General features: G+C 56.0%; 1 long non-coding RNA gene across 1 annotated transcript; it reads right to left on the reverse strand.

Annotated features, from left to right (window-relative positions):
* Positions 1 to 8: 8 nt before the first annotated feature.
* Positions 9 to 8,870, reverse strand: LOC144576590 (uncharacterized). The gene is made up of 3 exons (XR_013518690.1): positions 8,741 to 8,870; positions 8,335 to 8,413; positions 9 to 143 (listed from the first exon to the last, which is right to left on the reverse strand). It is a non-coding gene; the product is annotated as an uncharacterized LOC144576590 (long non-coding RNA).

Raw genomic sequence — 8,870 nt, forward strand, 5'->3', positions numbered from 1 at the left:
CAGGGAGGAGCCCCGCAGCAGGCAGACAGGGCAAAAATTAACCAGGCTCCAACAGCCGAAGGTCAACGGACTGATCAGGGGCGCGCTCCGCCTGCGGCTCTGGAGAGATCCAGGAACAGTGCGTGTAGCTGGGCTCAGGCTGCCTGCTGGAAACAAACAGTGTCTGGTTACAGGCTGCGCATGGCCTGGGAGCGGGCCCAAGGGCTGAAGGGCATGCTGTGGGCTGCAGGCCCAGCGGGCAGAGCAGGTAGCCAGGTGGCATTGCACTGATCTGCCTGAGAGCTGAGCAGGTGGGACAGCATCAGGACTGAGGTTAGAGTCAGGGAAGGACTTCCTCCAGGCAAGAGGTGGGAGGGGCACAGAGAAGTGTGATGCGATTCCCGGCTCCTGTTAAGAACACACTGGGGGTCGGGTGAGGTGGCTCAAGCCTGTAATCCCAGCACTTTGGGAGGCTAAGGTGGGTGGATTATGAGGTCAAGAGATCAAGACCATCCTGGTCAACATGGTGAAACCCCGTCTCTACTAAAAATACAAAAAATTAGCTGGGCATGGTGGCGCGTGCCTGTAATCCCAGCTACTCAGGAGGCTGAGGCAGGGGAATTGCCTGAACCCAGGAGGCGGAGGTTGTGGTGAGCCGAGATCGCGCCATTGCACTCCAGCCTGGGTAACAAGAGGGAAACTCTGTCTCAAAAAAAAAAAATAAAGAACACACTGGGGTCACTCCTTCAGCTCCATCTCTGGAAGGATGCCAGGGGCTCCTCGCTGACAAGGTCCCAGCCTCCCTTGCATTCTTCCAGAGCAGGGAGTTCCTGCAGGTTCCCCTCGCTGCCCCTTCTTGCCAAATATCTTTCCCTCCATTATCAGTTGACGGAATAAAGTGAAATTAGTTGTTTTGCTTTTCTGTTAAAGGCTTTACCTCTTTCCAGCTGTGACCTTGAGCAGGTAACCTGACCCTTCCGAACCTCTCTCCTCATAAATAACAGTTTTTGTGTCTCAGGTTTGTTGAACAGATTTAATGAGAAAACAAATTAAACACCGAACAGTAGAATGATTAAAAAAAAAAAAAATCAAAGGCCGGGCACAGTGGCTCACGCCTGTAATCCCAGCACTTTGGGAGGCCGTGGCGGGCGGATCACCTGAGGTTGGGAGGTCAAGACCAGGCTAACCAACATGGAGAAACCCTGTCTCCACTAAAAATACAAAATTAGCTGGGCGTGGTGGCACATGCCTGTAATCCTAGCTACTCAGGAGACTAAGGCAGGAGAATTGCTTGAACCTGGGAGGCAGAGGTTGCAGTGAGCTGAGACTGCACCATTGCACTCCAGCCTGGGCGACAAAAGCGAAACTCCACCTCAAGAAAAAAATCATTCCCTTCTTTCGTACCCAAAGCTCAACAATTGCCTCTTGGTATTCTTGATAGGAATGAAGACATTACTTACCATACTCAATAAAATACACCATTAGAGGAAAATGATGTTCACTGTCACTGTCCCCATCCACCAGCCCAGTCTCTCAGACCTCAACACTGTCTGACCTCAGTCCACATCCAGTTCCCCCGCGTTGCCGCAGCTCACGATGCACTTGCTCAAAGCCATTCTCATCATTTATGTGGACACAACAGCACCCTTATGGACTCCCTGCCTCCCCTCGGGCTTGCTTGAACCTGCTTGACACAAATGGGATTTTATGCCACTACTAAAAAACCTTCCTTTTACTCGAAGAATCCAGTTTTTAATTTTTTGAAATGGAGTCTCACTGTCACCCAGGCTGGAGTGCAATGGCACGATCTCGGCTCATGCAACCTCTGCCTCCCAGGTTCAAATGATTCTCCTGCCTCAGCCTCCCGAGAAGCTGGGATTACAGGCACCTACCACCACACTCAGCTAACAGGTCTGCATTTTTAGTAGAGACGGGATTTTACTATGTTGGCCAGGCTAGTCTTGAACTCCTGACCGCTGGCGTCGGTCTCCCAAAGTGCTGGGATTACGGGTGTGATCCACCATGCCCAGCCCAGCCCAGACCTAAAGGGACCCACAAGCCCAGGTGCAGTCAGCCTACCCATTTCCTGGCCTTTTCCCCTCTCACAGTGCTCCAGCCACTCTGGCCTTCATCAAGCCCCAGGGCCTTTGCACATGCTGCTCCCTCTGCCTGGCTCTTCTCTTCCCTACTGCCCTGGCTAATTCCTCTCCATCCTACAAGTCTTCTGCAGCCACCCTGACCTTCCTGACCGAGTTGAGCTCCTGTGAGCTCCAGCAGCTCCACAAACCTGTTCTACAAAGTCCCAGAACCCAGCTCAGTTTTCCCTTCCATTTATGTGGTGATCACTCGGGTCCTCGACTGCAGGCCCTGTGAGAGCAGGGCCTTGGTTGCCTTGGCTCACCAGCACTTAGCACAGGGCTTGGCACACAGTAGGTGCTCAATACGGAGATGTCGCGTGAACGCACATCTGCACGAAGGACTGAGCGAGTGAACAAACGAGTCAGCCAAGGAGAAACTCCTTACCAAAGTCCTTCTGGCCTCTGTCCCCTGGCTTGTCCCTGCCCTACACCTGCCCCGGGAGAAGTGCTTTTGCCTTTTCTGAGCCCGCTCCAAGCACAGCAGGCGGGCAGCACTCGTGTCAGGCCTAAGCATGCCAGGGTCCACATGCCTTCCTGCTCCCTCAGCTCTGCTCCCTGGGGGCCTCAGGCGTCTGCTTCCCCTGCCACCCTGAGCTTGCAGGAAGACTTGTGAAATAAATGCACATGTGAATTGAAGGGACACGTGGATTAATTCGATCAGGCATAAGCAAAAGACGAATGACTGCCACCTCTCATCTGGGGTGTGGAGGCCAGAGTCTGAGCACAGGGTCTTTGTGGGGGGTGCTGGGTGCCCACCTTTGAGACTGAGGGTGCCCCTAGCCTTCCGCATTTCCCCAAGGGGCCTTGGTCTGGGCCCAGCAGCCACCCCATTAGACTTGAGTGATGGCCCCAAGGGGCACTCATGAGAAATCAAGTGTCTTGAGGGCTCCAGCTTGGGCGTGGCAGGATGGAGTAGCAGCTCCCAGCACACACTGCCAGTCTCTTCCCATCACGGTGGAATTTGCCAAAGGAGGCCATCTTTATAGCACCCCCTAGGCTGGCACTGGGGCGCCATGCCTGCCCTGAGCGGTCTTTTGAAATGCCCCTGATTGAGTCTGCGGCCCCCTCCCACCACAAAGACCCACAAGTCGGCCTGGCCTAATCCCTTTTCTAAACAAAGAAAGAGGCCCTGCCTGGCCCACCGTGGTCTCTTCCTGTTTGCTTTGGATCCAGACCATAGGCCCAGCTGGCTCGAATCTTTACTCTTTTGGACAAAGCCGCTGGTCTTCCAAGTTGGTGCAGCAGGCCCAAAGTTGGCCCTACGAGAGGTCCCTGCTCTGGGCACCAGGCCAGCCCAGGCTGGGGGCACAGACAGTCATGCTCTGCAGTCCCCACCTTCAGGAACACACAAAATGGCTTCCCTCCTTCAGCCCCCTATCTCGGCCCAGGCCTGGTCACTCCACACCCACTGGGCAGTGGCAGCTATGCTGCCCTCCCCTGTCACCCAGTCTCACCCAGCACATCAGCAGAGGGCTCTTCCTAAGAGTGTGGATGTGACTCTCCCATTCAAACCTGAGCCGGGGATGATGGCTCACGCCTGTAAATCCCAGCACTTTGGGAGGCTGAGGTGGGTGGATCACCTGACATCAGGAGTTCAAGACCAGCCTGGCCAACACGGTGAAACCCCATCTGTACTAAAAATACCAAAAAAAAAAATATTACCCAGGTGTGGTGGTAATCCCTGTATCCCATGCCCGTAATTCCAGCTACTCAGGAGGCTGAGGCAGAATTGCTTGAACCCGAGACGTGGAGGTTGCAGTGAGCCAAGATCATGCCATTGCACGCCAGCCTGGGCAACAAGAGCAAAACTCCATCTCAAAACAAACAAACAAAAAAACCCTGGTGCCCAGCCCCTCACTGCCTGCAGAATGAAACCTGGACTCTGGCTTAGGCCTTAATACCTTCTGTGAACCTGACCCTCTGGCCTGTCCTCTTTTCCACTGAGGCTCCAGCTGCCCAGCGACCAGCATCTCCCTAAATCATCTGGGCTTTTTCAGACCTCTGTGACTTTGCTCATCCTCTTCCCATCACCAGGAATGCCTTTCCTTGCTCTTGTCAAACTCCTACTCATCCTTCAAAACCCAGCTCAATGTCACTGCCTTGTCATGCACAGCAGCCTGCCTCCCCTCTGTGCTTCCCTAAGTCTCCAGTTCCCACCTGTCACAGCACTTAGAAAATGCCACTGAGGCTGGGTTCGGTGGCTCATGCCTATAATCCCAGAACTTTGGGAGGCCAAGGCAGGTGGATCATTTGGGGTTAGGAGTTCAAGACCAGCCTGACCAACATGGCGAAACCCCGTCTCTAATAAAAATACAAAATTAGCCCAGCATGGTGGTGCATGCCTGTAGTCCCAGCTACTCAGGAGGCTGAGGCAAGAGAATCGCTCAAACCCAGGAGGTGGAGGTTGCAGTGAGCAGAGATTGCGACACTGCACTCTAGCCTGGACAACAGAGCTATCGTTTCAAAAGAGAAAAATGCTACTGATGTGTTCAAAAGCCTGCCACTACACCTGAGCACCTCAAAGGAAGGCTTGGTGGCTTCATATGCCCCTCCATGCCTAGCACGAGGCAGGAGCCCAATACTTGTTGGCTAAATGAATGGTGACACCCACAGTCCTTGCCATGACCTACAGGCCCCGAGTGACGCAGCCCCAGTGATTCTCTGGCCTTACCACCAGCCTCTCCCCGGTCATCTCTGTGCCTGTAAAAACTGTGCCTCAGTTCAAGTCCAACCTGCTCTTCACTCCCTCATTCTCCCTTCCTCCCTACACACACACTGGGCCTGGAAAGCTTCCGGCCTTTGCCTCACCCACTGCCCACCTGCCCTGGAGGCTCATGGCAGTGGTGCTGACCCCAGGCAGCCCTCCAAGTGCCTCCATGGGGGTAGCACCAGGTGCACCATATCCATACCCGGCACACAGCGGGCGGGCAACATGTGCTGGTGGAATGGGGCATCGATGTCAGAATGTGAAACAGCAGTGAAGGATGGGATGTCAGAGCCTTGGTCCTCAGGACCAGTTCCCCCTCCCACACCCCATGCTCCTTCCTGGGCTTCTAGGCTGTGCACAAACCACCTCTGGATCCACCTTTGTGATTATTTACTTAGTGTTTTTCTTTAAATCAATTCACCTTTTTACTTAGCCTCCTTCTGAGCAATAAAATCATGGTTGGATGTGTTAATTTATATTAACAATTCATGACTATTGGTTTAAAAATTGTTCATCTAGGTAGCCCCTAAAAGCATCTTGTCCAGCTGCACCCACTTTGGGAACTGCTGCTCCATCCTGTATGATTTTGGGGGTGGCAGCATGCAGGTTGTCTCTGGTGAGGGCGCTTTCTGCAGGTGAGCAAAATGCACACGTTCCTTTCTTTTTTTTGAGACGGAGTTTCGCTGTTGTTACCAAGACTGAAGTGCAATGGCACGATCTCGGCTCACCGCAACCTCCGCCTTCTGGGTTCAAGCAATTCTCCTGCCTCACTCTCCCGAGTAGCTGGGATTACAGGCACGCGCCACCATGCCCAGCTAATTTTTGTATTTTTAGTAGAGACAGGGTTTCACCTCGTTGATCAGGATGGTCTCGATCTCTTGACCTCGTGATCCACCCGCCTCTGCCTCCCAAAGTGCTGGGATTCTAGGCGTGAGCCAGCGCACCCGGCCTCCTTTCTTTTTTTCGAGATGGAGTGTTGCTCTTGTCACCCAGGCTGGAGTGCAGTGGTGCAACCTAGGCTCACTGTAATCTCCACCTCCGGAGTTCAATGATTCTCCTGCTTCAGCCTCTGAAGCAGCTGGGATTACAGGTGCCTGCCACCACGCCCAGCTAATTTTTGTACTTTTAGTAGAGACAGGGTTTCTCCAAGTTGGCCAGGCTGGTCTCGAACTCCTGACCTCAGGCGATCCGCCCACCTCGGCCTCCCAAAGTGCTGGGATTACGGGCGTGAGCCACAGCGCCCAGCCTGCACACATTCCTTTCACTGTGAATTTCTTGATGGTGTAGAAGCCGAGTCCTCAACCCACCTCAACTAAAGCAGCCTTTCTATGGGTTCATGTATTTCTTCCCTGCCTAATGTTTTAGTCCAGAAAACCTAAGTTCTTCTAAACTAAAACCAAAACCAAAAACCATGAAGGTTGACAACGTTCATGCCAGAACGTATCTCAGGCACAGTCGCAAGCGTGGAAGAAAAGGCTGCTTGGTCTCAGATGTGGGGTGCAAGATGCTTTCTACTCCAATAGAAGACTCCAGGAGCTGGGGAGGGGCAGTGGCCAGGAGAGCTGAGCACCTATGGCCAGGTAAGCTGCTGTGTGATCCAGGCTCCATCCCTGACCACGGGATCCTTGGGTAGGTCCCCCAATCCCATGCAGTGAGGCTGGGCAGGCTGGGAGCTCAGGGACAACCTGGGACTCATTCGTCTGCTCTGAAGGAGTAGTGAGTAAGAAGGGCAGGGACAAGGCTGGGGCTGGGCCAGGGCACACACTGTCCCTGCAGGCCCCTGGCTTTCTCCCAGGCTTCTGAGACCCACAGCTGCATCACCCCAGGGTGCTTCCTCTGGGAGCCTTGGACATTGTCGCTCCTGCAAGAACCTCTGAAGGCCCCAGTAGGAAGTTGCCTCCCATCAGCCTCTTCGACCCAATGCAGGGCATACAGGGGGAAAGGAGCAGAGGCCTTTGTAGGTGGGGGAAGTAGATGGGCTGGGTGGGGCCACACATCTTGGCTGGCAACTCCTATCTGCCAAATGGAGGTGATTATCCTGGTGGGGCACATAGTGGTTGGTCAGTTTCACATAGTGGGTGGCCAGCTTCACATAGTGGGTGGTCACTTTCACATAATGGGTGCTCAGTTTTACCTACTGTGTGCTCCACCAGGCAGATGAGGACACTGAGGCACAGAAAGGCTAAGTGATTTGCCCAGGGTCACACAGCTAGTTCGAAGCATGTTCAACAGCTTGACGGCATATGCCTCCTAAAAATGTCCCCATACTGCCCTGACATCTACTGTGGCAGTGCCCAGGGGAGTTGAAGACCACAGGAAGAGACACGCACCCAGTTGGCCAGACCAGGGCTGGGGGCTGGGAGTAGTTCTTGGAAGTAGGACTTCTTGTCAGCCAGGAAGTGCTGGGGGCTGCTTCCAGACACAGGCTCGTGGAGGACCTGCATCTTGCCTCCTCCGAGATATGACTGGGACCACTGTAGGGCCAGGAGTGACAGGCACCCAGGGTGGCGCCCAGGCTGGGGGTGGACGAGGGCACACCGTGCACTGACACACCGTCCATGCCACTGCTCCAGGACTGTCCAGGAGTCCCAGCGTAGGGTCCCAGATCTCTCACCAGAGCTACAGCACAGGAACTGGATGGACTCAGTTCCAATGCCTTGGCCCCATCTGACATGGGGACCTGAACTGTGTCCTCAGAATGCCTAGGTACAATTCTTACAGGAATGGGGCTGGAGGCCTTAGCTTAAAGGCTGTGGGGGGTTAAGGAGCTGGCGCCCCACTCCCCAGAAGGCTCTGGAGGAAGTGCAGGGCAGGGGCTGGGCTGCCAGGAGCCACTGAGCCAGTTTCCCCACCTGTGAAGCGCCCCAGGGTTCTGAATCGCCTCCCTGAACTCACAGTGTGGCCTGGGACACTAGGGCTCCACAGAACGTGCCCGAGAGTGGATGAGGGCCAGCTCACCCTCCCACAGGGAGAGGGGAATCCACCTTCTCCCCTCCCCAGATCCCCCACACCCAGTGGGGCCAGCCAGCCTTCCTGTGGGACACAGGCTGCCCCACTTCCTCCTGGCCACCCCTACCCCACACGTCCACCTTCCCACAACAAAACACCTGGGTTGAGGGGCCCTGTGGTCCAAACCTCCCCTTCACAGGTGGATTAACTAAGGCCGGGAAGGCCCATGCGTTTAGAGACTCAGGGAGGAAGCCACATCAGACCTCAGGGCTGCCTGAGACCAGGGCTCTGACCACCTCCACGCACCGCCTGGCCCGGGCAGTCCAGGGCTGAGGTAGGGAGGAGTGGGACTCAGGTCACAAAACCCCACGACGCAGCCCACCTGGGATGGGGCTGCCCACCACACTGCTGGGGATTCCAGGGGCATTTGGGTAAAGGACCCCACTGGCTCTGTTTGGGAGACCCCTTCCCAGAACAAGAGTGGATTGCAGTGGGGCCTCAGTCTGTGTCAGTGGTTCCCCAGGGAGGGCATGGAGTCAGCACCACAACCCCTAGGCGCACCCTGGTGGGTTGTAGGTGGCCTGGAGCACCTGGGGATTTCCCTTCCTCTTCACGGAGGGCTACGGCGGAGGCTTTAGACCTAAGCAGGGAGTCGAAGGGTAAAGAAGGGGCCTCTGAGCCCAGCCTTGGTCACGCGGCCGCCGCCTCCTCCGGAACCGCAGCGACCCCGAGACCGGCCCGGCTCGCCCTTCGCCTTCGCCTTCCCCTCCGCCTCGCCCACCCGCCGCCCTCCCCATCCGCCCTCCCGCCGCCCCGACCCACCCTGGGCCCCTCCCCAGCTGGGGGCTCCTCCTTAGCTGGGCACCCCCCCGACCCCCGCGAGGCTCGTTGGGGACCCACGTGGCCGCGAGGTCGTAGCCGGAGCTCGGCCAAAAGAATTATTTGCTTTCCCCGGCCCTCAGTTTACCCATCCGGGAAGAGGGGCGTCGCGGCCGCAGACTTGCAGCTCCGCGCGCGCTGATCGTCGGATTCGCAGCTCCCTCTGTGCCAGCGCTCCCACCGGCCCCGCAGCCTCCAACGGCCCCCGCGCCCCCACC

Source organism: Callithrix jacchus, chromosome 6 (genome assembly GCF_049354715.1).
Source record: "Callithrix jacchus isolate 240 chromosome 6, calJac240_pri, whole genome shotgun sequence".
NCBI classification, from domain to species: domain Eukaryota; kingdom Metazoa; phylum Chordata; class Mammalia; order Primates; family Cebidae; genus Callithrix; species Callithrix jacchus.